Source organism: Aegilops tauschii, chromosome 7 (genome assembly GCF_002575655.3).
Source record: "Aegilops tauschii subsp. strangulata cultivar AL8/78 chromosome 7, Aet v6.0, whole genome shotgun sequence".
In the NCBI taxonomy this organism is placed as follows: domain Eukaryota; kingdom Viridiplantae; phylum Streptophyta; class Magnoliopsida; order Poales; family Poaceae; genus Aegilops; species Aegilops tauschii.
This window is the reverse complement of record NC_053041.3, coordinates 254301796-254323868: the sequence shown is the minus strand read 5'-3', so window position 1 is coordinate 254323868 and position 22073 is coordinate 254301796.

The following is a 22073-nucleotide window of genomic DNA, read 5'->3' as shown; positions in this document are numbered from 1 at the left end:
TCACAGGAAGACCAGGCATATCAAGCGTCGCTTCAACTCCATTCGTGAAAGTGTTCAAAATGGAGACATAGATATTTGTAAAGTACATACGGACCTGAATTTAGCAGATCCGTTGACTAAATCTCTCCCTAGAGCAAAACATGATCAACACCAGGACGCAATGGGTGTTCGATTCATCACAATGTAACTAGATTATTGACTCTAGTGCAAGTGGGAGACTGTTGGAAATATGCCCTAGAGGCAATAATAAATGGTTATTATTATATTTCTTTGTTCATGGTAATTGTCTATTGTTCATGCTATAATTGTATTGTCCGGAAATCGTAATACATGTGTGAATACATAGACCACAACGTGTCCCTAGTAAGCCTCTAGTAGACTAGCTCGTTGATCAACAGATAGTCATGGTTTCCTGACTATGGACATTGGATGTCATTGATAACGGGATCACATCTTTAGGAGAATGATGTGATGGACAAGACCCAATCCTAAGCATAGCATAAAAGATCGTATAGTTTCGTTTGCTAGAGCTTTTCCAATGTCAAGTATCTTTTCCTTAGACCATGAGATCGTGCAACTCCCGGATACCGTAGGAGTGCTTTGGGTGTGCCAAACGTCACAACGTAACTGGGTGACTATAAAGGTGCACTACGGGTATCTCCGAAAGTGTCTGTTGGGTTGGCACGGATCGAGACTGGGATTTGTCACTCCGTGTGACGGAGAGGTATCTCTGGGCCCACTCGGTAATGCATCATCATAATGAGCTCTATGTGACTAAGGCGTTAGTCACGGGATCATGCATTGCGGTACGAGTAAAGAGACTTGCCGGTAACGAGATTGAACAAGGTATTGGGATACCGACGATCGAATCTCGGGCAAGTAACATACCGATTGACAAAGGGGATTGCATACGGGATTGATTGAATCCTCGACATCGTGGTTCATCCGATGAGATCATCGTGGAACATGTGGGAGCCAACATGGGTATCCAGATCCCACTGTTGGTTATTGACCGGAGAGGCGTCTCGGTCATGTCTGCATGTCTCCCGAACCCGTAGGGTCTACACACTTAAGGTTCGGTGACGCTAGGGTTGTAGAGATATGTGTATGCGGAAACCCGAAAGTTGTTCGGAGTCCCGGATGAGATCCCGAACGTCACGAGGAGTTCCGGAATGGTCCGGAGGTGAAGAATTATATATAGGAAGTCAAGTTTCGGCCACCGGGAAAGTTTCGGGGGTTACCGGTATTGTACCGGGACCACCGGAAGGGTCCCGGGGGTCCACCGGGTGGGGCCACCTATCCCGGAGGGCCCCGTGGGCTGAAGTGGGAAGGGAACCAGCCCCTAGTGGGCTGGGCGCACCCCCATGGGCCTTTCCCCATGCGCCTAGGGTTGGAAACCCTAGGGTGGGGGGCTTCCCACTTGCCTTGGGGGGCAAGGCACCCCCCTTGGCCGCCGCCCCCCCACCCTAGATGGGTTTGGCCGGCGCCCCCCCTCCCAGGGGGCCTATATAAAGGGGGGGGGGAGGGAGGGCAGCAATATCTCAGCCTTGGGCGCCTCCCTCCTCCCCTGCTACACCTCTCTCTCTCGTAGAAGCTCGGCGAAGCCCTGCCGGCATCCCGCTACATCCACCACCACGCCGTCGTGCTGCTGGATCTCCATCAACCTGTCCTTCCCCCTTGCTGGATCAAGAAGGAGGAGACGTCGCTGCACCGTACGTGTGTTGAACGCGGAGGTGCCGTCCGTTCGGCACTCGGTCATTGGTGATTCGGATCACGGCGAGTACGACTCCGTCATCCACGTTCATTGGAACGCTTCCGCTCGCGATCTACAAGGGTATGTAGATGCACTCCTTTCCCCTCGTTGCTAGTATACTCCATAGATGCATCTTGGTGAGCGTAGGAAAATTTTAAAATTATGCTACGATTCCCAACACAAAGGTCCATGACCGTCTGTTCTATTTTTATTTTTGCCTATAATTTATTATTCTAATTGGAAATTTTGAAATACGAAACGTGCAATTCAAATTCTCAGCACAATGGTTCAACAACGAATCCATAAATAAAATTGCCAGTACAATATGTTCAGTAATTACAGGATTAGGCAGCAATTAACTATGATGAACCGCAGTATTTAAAGGCGGTAAAGGTGAAGAGACAAGTGTAAATCATTTTGACTGCCGACGGCGTTGAAGAAGCAGAATGCCCATAACGTGCCTTCCTGCATGCCATAGGCATGAGCCACTTTTGTCCAACCCCTTGTGACGATCGCCCGCCCATCCTTCACCGCCTTCAGGAAGACTTCTAGAGCATTATCATGGTAGCATGAATTATATATTTTAACCTTAGTTGCCTCCACTCCGGTCGTGTAGTTTGCAAGGTAATCATCAGTAAATAGCTTCGGAAACCACTGAAAAGAGAAAAATATCAGATACTGAGGTCTAATAGAGTAACTTGTTGTGGGCAGGGGGAAAAGCCAACACATTACTTACCATCCTAAAGTTCACTGTTGTCTTCGACAAAGTGTAAATAAAGAGCTTAATTCCAATCACCCGTTTCTTTCGCCTAACAATCTTTCTTAGTTTCCTCACTTGATGCTTGTTCATGAATATCTCATTGCCCCACACGCAAAAGGGATCGAAGCGTGGATCAGTACCCCTCATATATGTACCTACAAGCAACCAGTAAACATTAGAAGCTAATGCACAAATGATGTAAAATACAACTACCTATATTCCTAAGTACAAGTATTTTTTTGAGATTTCAATATGAACTACATACGGATGTATGTAGAATTATAGATATAGTTTAGATTAGAATCTAGATTCACTCATTTTGCTCCTTATGTAGTCTATATTGGAATCTCTAAAAATACTTATATTTAGGAATAGATGGTGTATAAGACATGGGATGCAGCTAACCTCGACGGCAAACAACAGCATCGCCCATTGTAGCCTTGTGTAAGTACATGGAAAGCCAATGTTAACTACAACAGGGTTAACATCCACCAAAAATAGCAAATGGTAATAAAACGACAGCATCTGTAGTGATATCTTCATTTCGAAAGAGTAGCACGGTAGCAAAGGGACGTATTAAAAAATGGATACAACTGTTAATGGCAACATGCTTAACAACATCCTAATTCATGTTTTGTAAGTTTGTAGCCATTGAAATACAACTCTTTAAAAATGGATACAACTGTTAATTGCAACAGGCTTAATACATCGACAGTACAAAACATAGCCATTAATTGCAACTGGTATTGGTAAGATTGAACTGGTGGGTACATACTTGGTAAGTCTTGAGAGATAGTTGCTAGGGCACTTCATCTTGGCCAGAGCCCGCCCAAAGTCAGCGGCGGTGGAGGCGAGTTGTTCCTCCGGGTCGAAGCGTGGATTAGTGCCACTGACATGTGTACCTACAGGCAACCAGTAAATGGTAGAAGTTAAACTGCAAATTGCACAAATGATGTGAAATACTGTAAGACATGGGATGCATCTAACCTTGACGGCAAACAACAGCGTCGGCCGTTATGACCCTGCGTAAGTACATGGACAAGCATGTTAAGTACAACAGGGTTAGCATCCACCAAAAAAAGCAAATGAGGCAGCATCTCTAGTATATCTTCATTGCGGAGAGTAGCATGGTAGCAAATGGACAAATTAAAAAATGGATACAACTGTTAATTGCAACAGGCTTAACAACATCCTAAGTCATGTTTTGTAAGTTTGTAGCCATTGAAATGCAACTGTTTAAAAATGGATTCAACTGTTAATTGCAACAGACTTAATAGACATTGAAACCGGTACTGATAAAAATGCAATTGGCATAGTTAAACATCACAAGGCAGGAGCTGCCAGAGCAGAGAATGGCCCAGATGTCTATAAAAAGGTAGGGAAAGTAGCAAAAACGTGTTAGGCAGGTTTACTAGAACATGCTTAATACATCGACTGTACAGAACATAGCCATTAATTGCAACTGGTATTGGTAAGATTGAACTGGTGAGTACATACTTGGTAAGTCCTGAGAGGTAGTTGCTGGGGCACTTCATCTTGGCCAGAGCTCGCCCAAAGTCAGCGACGGCGGAGGTGAGCTGTTCCTCCGGGTCGAAGCGTGGATCAGTGCCACTGACATGTGTATCTACAGGCAACCAGTAAATGGGTAGAAGTTAAACTGCAATTGCAAAAATTATGTGAAATACTGTAAGACATGGGATGCAGCTCACCTCGACGGCAAACAAAAGCATCAGCCGTTATGACCCTGCGTAAGTACATGGACAGGCATGTTAAGTGCAATAGGGTTAGCATCCACTAAAAATAGCAAACGGGCAGCATCTCTAGTGATATCCTGAGTCATGTATTGTAAGTTTGTTGCTGGTATTGGTGAAATTGAGCTGGACACAGTAATATTTGAACATCTCACAGTGTGTAGTACTGAAATAAACAAGGCACGGACATGCTTAATACATCAACCGTACAAATCATAGCCGTTGCAAGTGGTATTGGTAAGATTTAGCTGGTCAGATCTTACCTGTTAAGTCCTGGGGGGTAGTTGCTGGGGGACTTCATCTGGGCCAGAGCCTGCACCATGTCGGCGGCGGCGGCGGAGGCAGGTGTTCCTCCGGGTCAACACGCACAGCGGCCATCGCGCCATGGACCGCCATCAGATCCTGGCGGGGGGGATTTGGAGGCATGAGGATGTTTCGCAGGCGCCATTTAAGCAATCAGTCCGGGGACGTGATAGAGATCGGTGGGTTACCTGACTGGATCCGAGCAGAACGTAGATGTGGTTGAAGCTGTGGTTGCGGCGGCGACGGTTTGAGATGCCGGTAGGGTGAGGCGTGATACGTCCATTTTGCATCATGCTTTTATATCAATATTTATTGCATTATGGCTGTTATTACACATTATGTCACCATACTTATGCCTATTCTCTCTTATTTTACAAGGTTTACATAAGGAGGGAGAATGCCGGCAGTTGGAATTCTGGGCTGGAAAAGGAGCAAATATTAGAGACCTATTCTGCGCAACTCCAAAAGTACTGAAACTCCACGAAAGTTATTTTTGGAAATAATAAAAAATATTGAGCAGAAGAAGTACGTCAGAGGGGGCCCCACCTGGCCACGAGGGTGGGGGGCGCGCCCCCTGCCTCGTGGGCCCCCTGTTGGCCCTCCGGTGGCCATCTTCTGCTATATGAAGTCTTTCGTCCGAAGAAAAACAGAAGCAAGCTTTCGGGACGAGTCTCCGCCGCCACGAGGCGGACCCTTGGCGAAACCAATCTAGGGCTCCGGCAGAGCTGTTCTGCCGGGGACACTTCCCTCTGGGAGGGGGAAATCATCACCATTGTCATCACCAATGCTCCTCTCATCGGGAGAGGGCAATCTCCATCAACATCTTCACCAACACCATCTCCTCTCAAAACCCTAGTTCATCTCTTGTATCCAATTCTTGTCTCTAAGTCCGGGATTGGTACCTGTAGGTTGCTAGTAGTGTTGATTACTCCTTGTAGTTGATGCTAGTTGGTTTATTTGGTGGAAGATCATATGTTCAGATCCTTTATGCATATTAATACCCCCCTGATTATGAACATGAATATGCTTTGTGAGTAGTGTTACGTTTGTTCCTGAGGACATGGGAGAAGTCTTGCTATTAGTAGTCATGTGAATTTGGTATTCGTTCAATATTTTGATGAGATGTATGTTGTCTATCCTCTAGTGGTGTTATGTGAACGTCGACTACATAACACTTCACCATTGTTTGGGCCTAGAGGAAGGCATTGGGAAGTAATAAGTAGATGATGGGTTGCTAGAGTGACAGAAGCTTAAACCCTAGTTTATGCGTTGCTTCGTAAGGGGCTGATTTGGATCCATATGTTTCATGCTATGGTTATGTTTACCTTAATACTTTTGTTGTAGTCGCGGATGCTTGCAATAGAGGTTAATCATAAGTGGGATGCTTGTTCAAGTAAGAACAACACCCAAGCACCGGTCCACCCACATATCAAATTATCAAAGTACCGAACGCGAATCATATGAACGTGATGAAAGCTAGCTTGACGATAATTCCCATGTGTCCTCGGGAGCGCTTTTCTCTATATAAGAGTTTGTCCAGGCTTGTCCTTTGCTACAAAAAGGATTGGGCCACCTTGCTGCACTTTATTTACTTTTGTTACTTGTTGCTCGTTACAAATTATCCTATCACAAAACTACCTGTTACCTATTATTTTAGTGCTTGCAGAGAATACCTTGCTGAAAACCGCTTATCATTTCCTTCTGCTCCTCGTTGGGTTCGACACTCTTACTTATCGAAAGGACTACGATAGATCCCCTATACTTGTGGGTCATCAAGACTCTTTTCTGGCGCCGTTGCTGGGGAGTGAAGCGCCTTTGGTAGGTGGAATTTGGTAAGGAAAAAATTTATATAGTGTGCTGAAATTTACTGTTACTTGTTACTATGGAAAGTAATCCTCTGAGGGCTTGTTCGGGGTATCTTCTCCCCGACCAGTAGAGCAAAGAGTTGCTCCTCAACCTACTGAACCTACTGAAAATGAAAATTTCCACTTTGAGATTCCTTCGGGTATGTTAGAAAAACTGCTAGCTAATCCTTTTGCAGGAGATGGAACAAAGCATCCTGATGAGCACCTAATCTATGTGGATGAAGTTTGTGGATTATTTAAGCTTGCAGGTATACCCGGTGATTTTATTAAGAAGAAGGTCTTCCCTTTATCTTTGAAGGAAGATGCATTGACATGGTATAGGCGATGATACGGGATCATGGAACTACAAACGATTGAAATTGGAATTTCATCAGAAATTTTATCCTATGCATCTTGTTCATCGTGATCGCAATTATATATATAACTTTTGTCCTCGCGAAGGAGAAAGCATCGCTCAATCTTGGGGGAGGCTTAAATCAATGTTATATTCATGCCCCAATCATGAGCTCTCAAGAGAAATGATTATTCAGAATTTTTATGCTCGGCTTTCTGATAACAATCGCACCATGCTCGATACTTCTTATGCTGGCTCTTTTATGATGAAGACTATTGAATTCAAATGGGATTTATTGGATAGAATTAAACGCAACTCTGAAGATTGGGATCTCGACGAAGGTAAGCAATCAGGTATGACACCTAAGTTTGATTGTGTTAAATCTTTTATGGATACCGATGTTTTCCGTAAATTTAGCACTAAATATGGACTTGACTCTGAGATAGTAGCTTCTTTCTGTGAATCCTTTGCTGCTCATATTGATCTCCCTAAGGAGAAGTGGTTTAAATATCATCCTCCCATAGAAGTAAAAGTAGCTGCACCTATTAAAGTTGAAGAAAAGACTATCACTTATAATGATCCTATAGTTCCTACTTCTTATGTTGAGAAACCACCCTTCCCTGTTAGGATAAAGGATCATCCTAAAGCTTCAACTGTGGTCCGTAAAAGCAATATTAGAACTTATACACCTCCTGAGCAAATTAAAGTTGAACCTAATATTGCTATTGTTAAAGATCTCTTGGCTGATAATATTGATGGGCATGTTATTTATTTCTGTGATGAAACTGCTAGAATTGCTAAACCTTGTGCTAAAGATAAACATAGACCTGTGGTAGGCATGCCTGTTATATCTGTTAAAATAGGAGATCATTGTTATCATGGCCTATGTGACATGGGTGCTAGTGCTAGTGCAATACCTATTGGCCTATACAATGAAATTAAGCATGATATTGCACCTGCTGAGTTAGAAGATATTGATGTTATAATTAAACTTGCCAATAGAGATACTATTTCACCAATGGGAATGGTTAGAGATGTTGAAGTCTTGTGTGGGAAAACTAAATATCCTGCTGATTTTCTTGTTCTTGGTTCCCCACAAGATAGCTTTTGTCCCATTATATTTGGTAGACCCTTCTTGAACACTATTAATGCTAGGATAGACTGCGAAAAGGATGTTGTTACTATTGGTTTGGGTGATATGTCTCATGAGTTTAATTTCTCTAAATTTAGTAGACAACACCGTGAAGAGGAATTACCTAGTAAGGATGAAATTATTGGTCTTGCTTCTATTGCCGTACCTCCTAGTGATCCTTTAGAACAATATTTGCTAGACCATGAAAATGATATGTTTATGAATGAAAGAAGGGAAATAGATGAAGTATTCTTTAAACAGGAACCTATCCTGAAACACAATTTGCCTGTTGAAATCTTAGGGGATCCTCCTCCACCCAAGGGCGATCCCGTGTTTGAGCTTAAATCGTTGCCTGATACTCTTAAATATGCTTATCTTGACGAGAAAAAGATATATCCTATTATTATTAGTGCTAACCTTTTAGAGCAGGAAGAAGAAAGATTATTGAAAACTCTGAAGAAGCACCATGCTGCTATTGCATATACTCTTGATGATCTTAAGGGCATTAGTCCCACTCTATGTCAACATAAAATAAATTTGGAGGAAGATGCCAAACCACTTCGTGATCATCAACGACAGCTGAATCCTAAAATGAAAGAAGTGGTAAGAAAGGAAATACTAAAGCTTCTAGAGGCAGGTATAATTTATCCCGTTGCTGATAGTCAGTGGGTAAGTCCTGTCCATTGTGTCCCTAAGAAGGGAGGTATTACCGTCGTTCCTAATGATAAAGATGAATTGATCCCGCAAAGAATTATTACAGGTTATAGGATGGTAATTGATTTCCGCAAATTAAGTAAAGCTACTAAAAAGGATAATTACCCCTTACCTTTTATTGATCAAATGCTAGAAAGATTATCCAAACATACACATTTTTTGCTTTCTATATGGTTATTCTGGTTTCTCTCAAATACCTGTGTCAGCCAATGATCAATCAAAGACTACTTTTACTTGCCCTTTTGGTAGTTTTGCTTATAGACGTATGCCTTTTGGTTTATGTAATGCACCTGCTACCTTTCAAAGATGCATGATGGCTATATTTTCTGACTTTTGTGAAAAGATTTGTGAGGTTTTCATGGACGATTTTTCCGTCTATGGATCCTCTTTTGATGATTGCTTGAGCAACCTTGATCGAGTTTTGCAAAGATGTGAAGAAACTAATCTTGTCCTGAATTGGGAAAAGTGCCACTTTATGGTTAATGAAGGTATTGTCTTGCATAAAGTTTCTGAAAGAGGTATTGAAGTTGATAAAGCCAAGGTTGATGCTATTGAAAAGATGCCATGTCCCAAGGACATCAAAGGTATAAGAAGTTTCCTAGGTCATGCCGGTTTTTATAGGAGGTTCATTAAGGACTTCTCAAAAATTTCTCGGCCTCTGACTAATTTATTACAAAAAGATATACCGTTTGTTTTCGATGATGATTGTGTAGAAGCATTTGAAATACTTAAGAAAGCATTGATCTCTGCACCTATTGTTCAGCCACCTGATTGGAATTTACCCTTTGAAATTATGTGTGATGCTAGTGATTATGCTGTAGGTGCTGTTCTAGGGCAAAGAGTTAATAAGAAATTAAATGTTATCCAATATGCTAGTAAGACTCTAGACAATGCTCACATAAATTATGCTACTACTGATAAGGAATTCTTAGCAGTCGTATTTGCTTGTGATAAGATCAGACCTTATATTGTTGATTCTAAAGTAACTATTCACACTGATCATGCTGCTATTAAATATCTTATGGAAAAGAAAGATGCTAAACCTAGACTTATTAGATGGGTTCTCTTGTTACAAGAATTTGATTTGCATATTGTTGATAGAAAGGGAGCTGAGAACCCCGTTGCAGACAACTTGTCTAGATTAGAAAATGTTCTTAATGACCCACTACCTATTGATGATAGCTTTCCGGATGAGCAATTAAATGTCATAAATACTTCTCGTACTACTCCATAATATGCTGATTATGCTAATTATATTGTTGCTAAATTTATACCACCTAGTTTCACATACCAGCAAAAGAAAAAGTTTTTCTATGATTTGAGACATTACTTTTGGGATGACCCACATCTTTATAAAGAAGGAGTAGATGGTGTTATTAGACGTTGTGTACCTGAGCATGAACATGAACGGATCCTACGCAAGTGTCACTCCGAGGCTTATGGAGGACACCACGCTGGAGATAGAACTGCACATAAGGTATTGCAATCCGGTTTTTATTGGCCTACTCTCTTCAAGGATGCCCGTAAGTTTTTTATTGTCTTGTGATGAATGTCAAAGAATAGGTAATATTAGTAGACGTCAAGAAATGCCTATGAATTATTCACTTGTTATTGAACCATTTGATGTTTGGGGCTTTGATTTTATGGGACCTTTTCCTGCCTCTAATGGATACACACATATTTTAGTTGCTGTTGATTACGTTACTAAGTGGGTAGAAGCTATTCCAACTAGTAGTGCTGATCATACCACTTCTATTAAGATGCTGAAAGAAGTTATTTTTCCAAGGTTTGGAGTCCCTAGATATTTAATGACTGATGGTGGTTCACATTTTATTCATGGTGCTTTTCGTAAAATGCTTGCTAAGTATGATGTTAATCATAGAATTGCATCTCCTTATCACCCACAATCTAGTGGTCAAGTAGAATTGAGTAATAGAGAGCTCAAATTAATTTTGCAAAAGACTGTTAATAGATCTAGAAAGAATTGGTCCAAGAAACTTGATGATGCATTATGGGCCTATAGAACTGCATATAAAAATCCTATGGGTATGTCTCCGTATAAAATGGTTTATGGAAAAGCATGTCACTTACCTCTCAAACTAGAACATAAGGCTTATTGGGCTATTAAAGAGCTCAACTATGATTTCAAACTTGCCGGTGAGAAGAGGTTGTTTGACATTAGCTCGCTTGATGAATGGAGAAGCCAAGCCTATGAAAATGCTAAGTTGTTTAAAGAAAAAGTTAAAAGATGGCATGAAAAAAGAATACAAAAGCGCGAGTTTAATGTTGGTGATTATGTATTGCTATACAACTCTCGTTTAAGATTTTTTGCAGGAAAACTTCTCTCTAAATGGGAGGGTCCTTACGTCATCGAGTAGGTCTATTGTTCCCGTGCCATAAAAATCAACAACTTCGAGGGCACAAATCCGAAGGTGGTGAACGGTCAAAGAATTAAACATTATATCTCAGGTAATCCTATAAATGTTGAAACCAATGTTATTGAAACCGTAACCCCGGAGGAATACATAAGGGACACTTTCCGAAATGTTTCAGACTCCGAAAAGGAATAGGTATGTGGTACGGTAAGTAAACCGACTCCAAAACAGTTTTTATGGCAATATTTCTCCGTTTTGGAATATTTAGAAAAATAGAAAAATAAGAAGCAGTCCGGGAAGGACACGAGGCCTCCACGAGGGTGGAGGGCGCACCCTACCCTACTGGGCGCGCCCCTACCTCGTGGGCACCTCATGTGCTCTCCGGACTCCGTATTCTTGCACGATACGTATTTTGGTCGGTAAAAATTCATTATATAATCTCCCGAAGGTTTTGACTCCTGTATCACGCAAATATCCTCTGTTCTTGTCTCGAGCTGTTTTTCCGGTAGATCTAGACCATCATGACGTCTCCAAGTGCCCCCAAGGACAAGTTCTTCGAGAAGGTCATCAATCCCTACCTCGCGGAGGTGCTGCAACACCCTCAAACCATTGAGTTGCATGAGGGGGTGCTGCACATCCGCAATGTTGAGGGACCGAGGAAGACCGGAAGCATGGAGACAAGGCTCGAGGCAATGGAGCAACAAGTTTTCAAGTGCCAGGAGATGGTAGAGCGTGGACTTGATTCCAATCACATAATGATCACGGAGTTCACCAACAACCACAAGCTGGATGCCAAGGACATTGGGGAGGCCATCTTTAAGCTCCACGAGAAAATCGAGCATCTCCAAGCCCAAATCTATGACCTGCAAAACCAAAACTGTGAGTATGAATATAGATTCAAGAGGATGAGTTTGGCTGCAGATTTAAGGATCCCGGAGACTCGATCATCCTTCTATGATGGTGAGCCTATGCCTTGGAAGATGGACGACAAGCCTACATATCAACAATCCCTTCACCAACAAAGGAGACAAAATCACATGGGTATGGGCACTCCCCTTGGCAACTGCCAAGCTTGGGGGAGTTGCCCCGGTATCGTATCACCATCACACTCCTATCTTTACCGTTTTTCTTAGTTCGATCCTTTTAGTAATATCTTGATCTAGTAGAATAAAGTTTTGGTATGATCTAGTTTTGAGTTTTGCTTTATGTTCCCTCTATGTAATCGAGTTCGTGAGCTATATAATAAAGATTAGTGTTGAGTCAAGGGCTTGATTATTTTGCTATGATCTTGAGTGAATAAAAGAAAAGGGAAAAGAGTAAAAAGAAATAAAGAGATCATATTGATCTTATTGAGAGTAATGACTTCACATAGGAAGAGTATGATGATTAAAAATTGTTGAGAGTTGACAAACATAGCTTTGGTCATCATTGCAATTAATAGGAAGTAATAAAGAAAGAGAGGTTTTACATATAAATATATTATCATGGACATCTTTTATGATTGGGAGCACTCATTAAAATATGACATGCTAAAGAGTTGATGTTGGACAAGGAGACAACGTAATGGGTTATGTTTTCTTATATCTGAGATAAAGTATATTGTCATGGATCATCCAACATGTTGAGCTTGCCTTTCCCCCTCATGCTAGCCAATTCTTTGCACCAAGTAGAGATACTACTTGTGCTTCCAAAAACCCTTAAACCAGTTTTGCCATGAGAGTCCACCATATCTACCTATGGATTGAGTAAGATCCTTCAAGTAAGTTGTCATCGGTGCAAGCAATAAAAATTGCTCTTTAAATATGTATGATTGATTGGTGTGGAGGAAATAAGCTTTATACAATCTTGTGATGTGGAAGAAATAAAAGCGACGGACTGCATAATAAAGGTTCATATTGCAAGGGGCAATATAAAGTGACGTTCTTTCGCATTAAGATTTTGTGCATCCAACCCTGAAAGCGCATGGCAACCTCTGCTTCCCTCTGCGAAGGGCCTATCTTTTATTATTATCTTCTACCTTATGCAAGAGTCATGGTGGTCTTCACCTTTCCTTTTTACATTTTATCCTTTGGCAAGCACAGGATGTTGGAAAGATCTTGATATATATATATATATATATATATATATATATCTAATTGAATGTAAGTTAGCATGAGTTATTATTGTTGACATTACCCTTGAGGTAAAAGGTTGGGAGGCGAAACCATAAGCCCCTATCTTTCTCTGTGTCCGATTAAAACTCCGTAACCACAAGTATTGCGTGAGTGTTAGCAATCATGAAAGACTAAATGATAGTTGAGTATGTGGACTTGCTAGAAAGCTCTGACATAGACTCTTTCTGATGTTATGATAAATTGCAATTGCTTCAATGACTGAGATTATAGTTTGTTGGTTCTCAATAAAGTTTCTGATTCATACTTTGCATTGTGAATAGATTATTACTTGAGCATAAGAAATCATATGACAATATCCATATATGTTGCTGTTATGAGAATGATCATGATGCACTCATGTCCGTATTTTATTTTATCGACACTTCTACCTCTAAACATGTGGACATATTTATCGTTATTGGCTTTCGCTTGAGGACAAGCGAGGTCTAAGCTTGGGGGAGTTGATACGTCCATTTTGCATCATGCTTTTATATCAATATTTATTGCATTATGGGCTGTTATTACACATTATGTCACCATACTTATGCCTATTCTCTCTTATTTACAAGGTTTACATAAGGAGGGAGAATGCCGACAGCTGGAATTCTGGGCTGGAAAAGGAGCAAATATTAGAGACCTATTCTGCGCAACTCCAAAAGTCCTGAAACTCCACGAAAGTTATTTTTGGAAATAATAAAAAATATTGAGCGGAAGAAGTACGTCAGAGGGGGCCCCACCTGGCCACGAGGGTGGGGCCCGCGCCCTACCCCCCTGGGCGCACCCCTGCCTCGTGGGCCCCCTGTTGGCCCTCCGGTGGCCATCTTCTGCTATATGAAGTCTTTCGTCCGAAGAAAAATCAGAAGCAAGCTTTCGGGACGAGACTCCGCCGCCACGAGGCGGAACCTTGGCGGAACCAATCTAGGGCTCCGGCAGAGCTGTTCTGCCGGGGACACTTCCCCCCGGGAGGGGGAAATCATCGCCATCGTCATCACCAACGCTCCTCTCATCGGGAGAGGGCAATCTCCATCAACATCTTCACCAGCCCCATCTCCTCTCAAAACCCTAGTTCATCTCTTGTATCCAATTCTTGTTTCTAAGTCCGGGATTGGTACCTGTAGGTTGCTAGTAGTGTTGATTACTCCTTGTAGTTAATGCTAGTTGGTTTATTTGGTGGAAGATCATATGTTCATATCCTTTATGCATATTAATACCCCTCTGATTATGAACATGAATATGCTTTGTGAGTAGTTACGTTTGTTCCTGAGGACATGGGAGAAGTCTTGCTATTAGTAGTCATGTGAATTTGGTATTCGTTCGATATTTTGATGAGATGTATGTTGTCTATCCTCTAGTGGTGTTATGTGAACGTCGACTACATAACACTTCACCATTGTTTGGGCCTAGAGGAAGGCATTGGGAAGTAATAAGTAGATGATGGGTTGCTAGAGTGACAGAAGCTTAAACCCTAGTTTATGCGTTGCTTCGTAAGGGGCTGATTTGGATCCATATGTTTCATGCTATGGTTATGTTTACCTTAATACTTTTGTTGTAGTCGCGGATGCTTGCAATAGAGGTTAATCATAAGTGGGATGCTTGTTCAAGTAAGAACAGCACCCAAGCACCGGTCCACCCACATATCAAATTATCAAAGTACCGAACGCGAATCACATGAACGTGATGAAAGCTAGCTTGACGATAATTCCCATGTGTCCTCGGGAGCGCTTTTCTCTATATAAGAGTTTGTCCAGGCTTGTCCTTTGCTACAAAAAGGATTGGGCCACCTTATTGCACTTTATTTACTTTTGTTACTTGTTGCTCGTTACAAATTATCCTATCACAAAACTACCTGTTACCTATTATTTTAGTGCTTGTAGAGAATACATTGGTGAAAACCGCTTATCATTTCCTTCTGCTCCTCGTTGGGTTCGACACTCTTACTTATCGAAAGGACTACGGTAGATCCCCTATACTTGTGGGTCATCAAGGCGCGAGGGAGGGGGGATACTGAGGGGAAGGGGATGTGGTTGGAGGAATAAATTCTGAAATCGCGCGCCTAATGAAAATTTCGGTGCGAAATTTGAAACTTGGGTGGGGGAAACGCACAACACAGACGAAGCGCGTAAAATACTCGTGTGCGAGAAAAAAGAAAGTTGGCAGATCTCGTCTCCAAAAAAATGTACACGTGTACTTGATTTTTTTCGGTCAATGGTACGCCTGGTTTATTAGGAAATATCACACATGTAACTGACTTATGGGTCATTAACGCAAAAAACGCAGACGGGTACGGCATAGAAACCGTGTGTTTTGTGATCTTCTAATGATTAACACAAAAAAACGCACATGGGCACACATGCTAATCAATGCTCAAAGCCCTCAAAGGATGCTCTTACCGACATTGTACGTTAATACTACAAACTTAAAGTACTACTGGTAATTTTCTCTAATACTACAAACTTAAACTACTTCTCACATGCTGCCATCAGGGCATGCTGGCCAGACGCCGGTGTTCTCCTTCCCGACCTTGTAGGCGGCAACCCACCATGCTTCGATCTCCGCCAAGCTCTCCTCACCACGGCATGCGGCCTCTTTTTTCTTGCGGCGGCGGGACTCTCTTTCTTGACCGCTTTCTGCCTTTTCCGCTCCTTCTGTGCGGCTTTGGCCGCCTCTAGATCCACCACCCATTCGGCCATGGAAGCCTCAAAGTACGCCCATGTAACTGCCTGGCCGGCGGCGGCGATGAACTCGGCGCGGCGAGATGCCATCGCTTCCTTACCATGTGTGCAGTCGCGGGCGGCGAGGAACGCGGCGCGGCGGGATGCCATCGCTTGCTTACCAGTTACTGTGCGCCGCGGTGCCATGGACGACGCCTGGAGAGAGCTCTGGGATGGAGGGGCCGGGCAGCCGTACAGTGCGGTGGTATTCAAGAGCTCAACCACAAACGACAACAGAAATTTGGCTTCCCTTACAATTTTGCTCGTTCATTATCGCACACAGTTCATCTCCGTCGCTTCCGGAAACAGTGTGCGCTGAGCCCATTATGTGTTGCGTTATGATTGGCCAGAACCCCAGCCACGCGGATCGCGCGTGTGCACCGTTGGATGCGCCGCGATCGAACGGCAATCCACGTCCCTCACATCACACCCGTGCACCTGTAGCTGGATTGGATTTATATGCGCTAAATGCCTAGAAAATGCACATAATCCCCTAAATATGGTAAATGAGCCCGAAAAAATGCCAAATTTGAGCACAGTGATTTGCAGGGTGTATGTTCGTCGTAGAAAAAAACTCCAGGGCAAAGAACGAAGAACATTTGGATTCCCCTTCAATCTTGAGGATTTCCCTTTTGAAAGCATGGAACTTCCTCGGTGATGGTTCGATTTATGAAGGACGTGCATGACAAAATAAGCCAAACCTTCTCAAATTTTTACCAAGGCATGGTGAGGTCATACCATGGCACCATGCCAGGCATGTTTTTAAGCATTTATTTCATTTTTTCTATAGTTGAAAACCCAACAAACAGACATTTGTGGTTGACTATTGCCACACATTTCATCGAAATATCTGTCCATTCCTTGTAAAAGGCATGAGAATTTACTAAATGGCACGAGGATGGTTTTCTAGGCCATTTTTGTGGTCTCTTTCATGCATCGATTGTTTGAACTTGAATTATGCACATTAATGCCTAGGAAGTGCACATAATCCCCTAAATATGGCAAATGAACCCGGAAAAGTGCCAAATTTGAACACGGTGATTTGCAGGTTATATGCTCATCATAGAAAAAAACTTGTGGACAAAGGACAAAGGAAATTTGGATCCCCTTTCAATCTTGGTGATTTCCCCCTCGAAACCATGAAACTTCCTCGGTGATGGTTCGATTTATGAAAGGCGCGCATCATGACATAAGGAAAACATTCTCCAATTTTTACCAGGGCATGGTGAGGCCATATCATGGCACCACGCCAGGCGTCATGTTTTCCAACCATGTGTTTCATTTTTTGTATAGTTGTTAACCGAGTAAACAACGCGTTTATGGTTGACTATTGCCACACATTTCCTTGAAATATCTGCCCATTCCTTGTAAAAGGCATGAGAATGTGCTAAATAACACGATCATGGTTTTCCAGACCGTTCTTATGCACCTTTTCATGCACCGATTGTTCAAATTTGAATTATGTCCATTAATGCCTAGAAAATGCACATAATCCCCTAAATATGGTAAATGAGCCCGGGAAAATGTCAAATTTGAACACGTTGCATTTGAGGCGGTATGTTGATCGTTGGGAAAAAACTGAATGACAAACTAGGACGGAAATTAGGATTCCCCTTCAATCTTGGGGATTTTCCCTCTCGAAAGCATGGAACTTCCTCGGTGATGGTTCGATTTATGAAGGGCGTGCATGATGACATAAGCCAAACCTTCTCAATTTTTTACCAGGGCATGGTGAGGTCATACCATGGCACCATGCCAGGTGTCATGTTTTTTAAGCATTTATTTCATTCTTTCTATAGTTGAAAACCCAACAAATAGACATTTGTGGTTGACTATTGCCACACATTTCATCGAAATATCTGTCCATTCCTTGTAAAAGGCATGAGAATTTACTAAATGGCACGAGCATGGTTTTCTAGGCCGTTCTTGTGGACCCTTTCATGCATCGATTGTTTGAACTTGAATTATGCGCATTAATGCCTAGGAAATGCACATAATCCCCTAAATATGGAAAATGAACCCGGAAAAGTGCCAAATTTGAACACGGTGATTTGCAGGTTGTATGCTCATCATAGAAAAAAACTTGTGGACAAAGGACAAAGGAAATTTTGATCCCCCTTCAATCTTGGTGATTTCCCCCTCGAAACCATGAAATTTCCTCGGATGATGGTTCATTTTATGAAAGGCGCGCATCACGGCATAAGGAAAACATTCTCCAATTTTTACCAGGGCATGGTGAGGCCATACCATGGCACCACACCAGGCGTCATGTTTTCCAAGCATGTGTTTCATTTTTTGTATAGCACGAGCATGGTTTTCTAGACCGTTCTTGTGCACCTTTTCATGCACCGATTGTTCGAATTTGAATTATGTGCATAATTAATGCCTAGAAAATGCACACAATTCCCTAAATATGGTAAATGAGTTCGAAAAAATGTCAAATTTGAACATGTTTCATTTGAGGCAGTATGTTGATCGTTGGAAAAAAACTGAATGACAAACTAGGACGGAAATTTGGATTCCCCTTCAATCTTGGTGATTTCCCTCTCGAAAGCATTGAACTTCCTCGGTGATGGTTCGATTTATGAAGGGCGTGCATGACGACATAAATCAAACCTTCTCAGCTTTTAACCAGGGCACGGTGAGGCCATACCATGGCACCATGCCAGCCATCATGTTTTTCAAGCACATATTTCATTGTTCTATAGTTGATAACCCAGTAAATGACGTGTTTGTGGTTGACTATTGCCACACATTCCATTGAAATATCTGCCCATTCCTTGTAAAAGGCTTGAGAAATTACTAAATACCACGAGTATGGTTTTTCCAGACCGTTCTTGTGCACCCTTTCATGCACCAATTGTTTGAATTTGAATTACGTGCATTAATGCCTACAAAATGCACATAATCCCCTAAATATTGTAAATGAACCCGGAAAAGTGTCAAATTTGAACACGGTGATTAGCAGGGTTTATGTTCATCGTAGAAAAAAAACTCATGGATGAAGGACAAAGGAAATTTGGATTCCCATTCAATCTCGGTGATTTACTATCGCACACGCTTCATCTCCATCGCCTCTGCGAACCGTGTGTGTTCACTCACACATGCAAAAGGAAAAGAAAACCCTCACCCACTTCGTCCCCACTCACTCGCCGCAGACTCCTCCGCAACTCTGCACCCTAAGCTCGACGGCTGTTGGCGGCGGGCGTAGGTCGCGCTCCAAATGGCACCGGATTTCGCCTCCACCGCTTTCCGCCGCCTATCTGCATCGACATTCTAGACTCTGGTCGACTGGGGTTTTCTGCGGGATTGGGCCGGGGATTTTTCTCATGGAGAAGGTAATCAACTTAGTTAGCGAAATATTCACTCATCTCTTGTCGCAGTCCGTCCATCTCTGTTAATCAACCAGCGGAAATCGCCGTGGAATCATTTTTGTTCTAGCTGATTCGTGGGTGTTCATTCATGTGTGCACAGTGCAAGCACAAATCGGGCAACTGTGGTCGTGGCTAGTCGGAAACGAAGTTCTATCTCACCATTCCGGATGACTTTAGGGAGCGCTCGGTATGTTCAATCTCAACCTACCACGGTCGGCATGGCCTAAATTTGTGAACATATACCGTCTGTTGCTACATTATCTATATATTTGCATCAAATCTTTGTTACATTATCTATTTTTAATTCTATATTTTTGTACTTTGCTTGCATCTATATATGGATATGTTCTATCAGTTACTCCCATATTTGCATCTTGCTCGGTTATTTCAATATATCGAATTTACGATCTTAATTTTCATTTCAAGCAGTACATCCCTTGCTTTGCAAGAACATGAGTAGAAGGAAATCTTGGGCTTTACTTTGCTGATGACTCCCAGGATGTCATATTGACAACGCAACATGGATTTACAATGACGGTTAGCGTAAAACTTGATAAAGATGGTCACTCCTATTTTAATGCGGACCTTTGGAGAAACATGTCTAAGTGTTATGAACTGAAAGATGGCAATAAAATTCTAGTGCGTGCACCACAGCCTGGTCTAATTAACATGGATGTTTACTTCCCCAACGTCATCAGCCGATCAAAGTCTGATCGAGGTTAGTGTCCTTTCAACTTTCTCCATGTTGTCATATTACTATTTAAGCAACCAATTGATCACTATTTGAGCAACCAATTGTGATATCATATTCCGACTCCGTTCCTAGGTAGTAACAAATTTTGTTTACCAATTTATGCGCACTATATATTCTTCTGCCATGTTCTAAAAAAATAATACCTTTCCACCTTTTAAGCAGGATATGTTGGATGCATAGTGAATGATCTATATGTTACTAAGCGTACAAAATTTCACTGGAAGGACTTGTAGCATGTCATAAACTTTGTTGATAATCTGACAGAGATAGCACAACGTATGAACGCTGGATTTTGGATGGGATTAATTAGACCTATGGTGCACACACTGAAGAAGACCAATTGTGTGCACAAAGCGCCGGTAAAAAGTCTTATTTTAATGTTGATGCTCATAAACTATATATATATCTTCAACGATATGTTACAATTGTTTTTTATTCTACATGTCAACAGAAATTGCGCCCTGTAGCCGTTCCTGGGTCGATTTCCCGGCGTGGTCGAATTACACTTGTGCCTGCTAATAACGCCAAAGTGATTGCAAGGTACTGCATTTCCCGCAAAAATGGAACCATTAAAATTAACAAGTTCTCGCTTCTCGTGGCAATGCATCCATATTGGAAAATTGGAGACACTGTTCTACTCCTGCTCTACCAAGGCACAGGAGGGCTCTTCCTTTTCATTGACGAGATGCTGAGTCGCCGTGATCAAGCTGTTTCCAGTGGATAGTTGTGGTTGTTGGCCCTCAGCCTCTTAAAATGTGCTAGCTGTTACTATATATGTTAAGTATGTAGATATGGACCATATGGTTGTTGGCCCTTAGCCTCTTAAAATGTGATAGTTGTTACTATGTTAAGTATGTAGATATGGACCATATGGTTGTCAAAACAGTGTTACAAAGATCCTTCTTTTGTCGAATAGTGTAACCACTATATATATGTTACACAAATGTTGTTACCCAAGTTCATAAATTTTCATGGAAAGTATTAGTATCGTACACAGTTCATTGAGTTTAAGCGTGTGCCCGATGTCCAAAAGGCATTTGCATATGAACTGTCCATATTGCAAATTCACACACATGTTCGCATAAGGAAACGTATGTGTAGCATACTAATCATCGCACATGAGTACTCGCAGACGCATCGTGTGCGATACTCCTAGCCACCGCAAGCAACTAGTTTGCATTTTTCAAAGTCTTTTGTACACACAGAATCACACACGAAGTAACTGTACTGACCGTCTGTGTTGTAATTTCTCATCGCAAACAGTTCATCCGAGTTGGCTGTTTGCCACATATCACACACAGCTTGTTTACACGACTCGTTTGTGTTCTTTTGGCTCATCGCAAATAGTTCATCCATGTGAACTGTATGCTGCATATCACACACATCTTGTTAAGTTGAACCGTTTCTGTTGTGTTCCCTAATCGAAAACAGTTCGTCCGAGTTAACCGTATGCCGTATATCGCACACACATTGATATGGCTGCCCGTTTCTGTTGTTCTGCCTCATCGCAAATAGTTCGAATGAATTAATCGTGTGTCCTGCATCGCACACACATTGTTATGGCTGCCCGTTTCTGTTGTTCTGCCTCATTGCAGACAGTTTGAATGGATTAACCGTATGGCCCGCATCGCACACGCAACTAAAATCTTAACCGTGTTTGATGCAGCCATCACCGCAAACGTTTTGCACCTTTTTGATGGTTTTTTTACACCACCGTTTGTGATTATTGCATCACACACAGTTTCGGCAAAGGGTCTCTAATCGTAGTGTCACATTAGCAGTCTCCTGCAGTAGTGAGATGAAGCAGTTGATTATGATGAGATTGTCTCATCATAATAACACGTAAAGTCAGTTCAAATTAAGCTATTAGTTACTAATATTTCAATTATGAGATATAACAGATGTATGTCAAAATGATTCCCATGAGATGGAAAAAGAACCAAGGTTGTATATTTGATACGGTCCAAAGGTAATTTTGTCGATCGAGAGGATGCTAGTAAGTGTGAAAATCTAAAGCAAGCATAGTGGAGTTAGAATCTTCGTCCTGATGAAATGGACAAATAATTCAATTTCATCGAGGAAAGCGAAGATGCT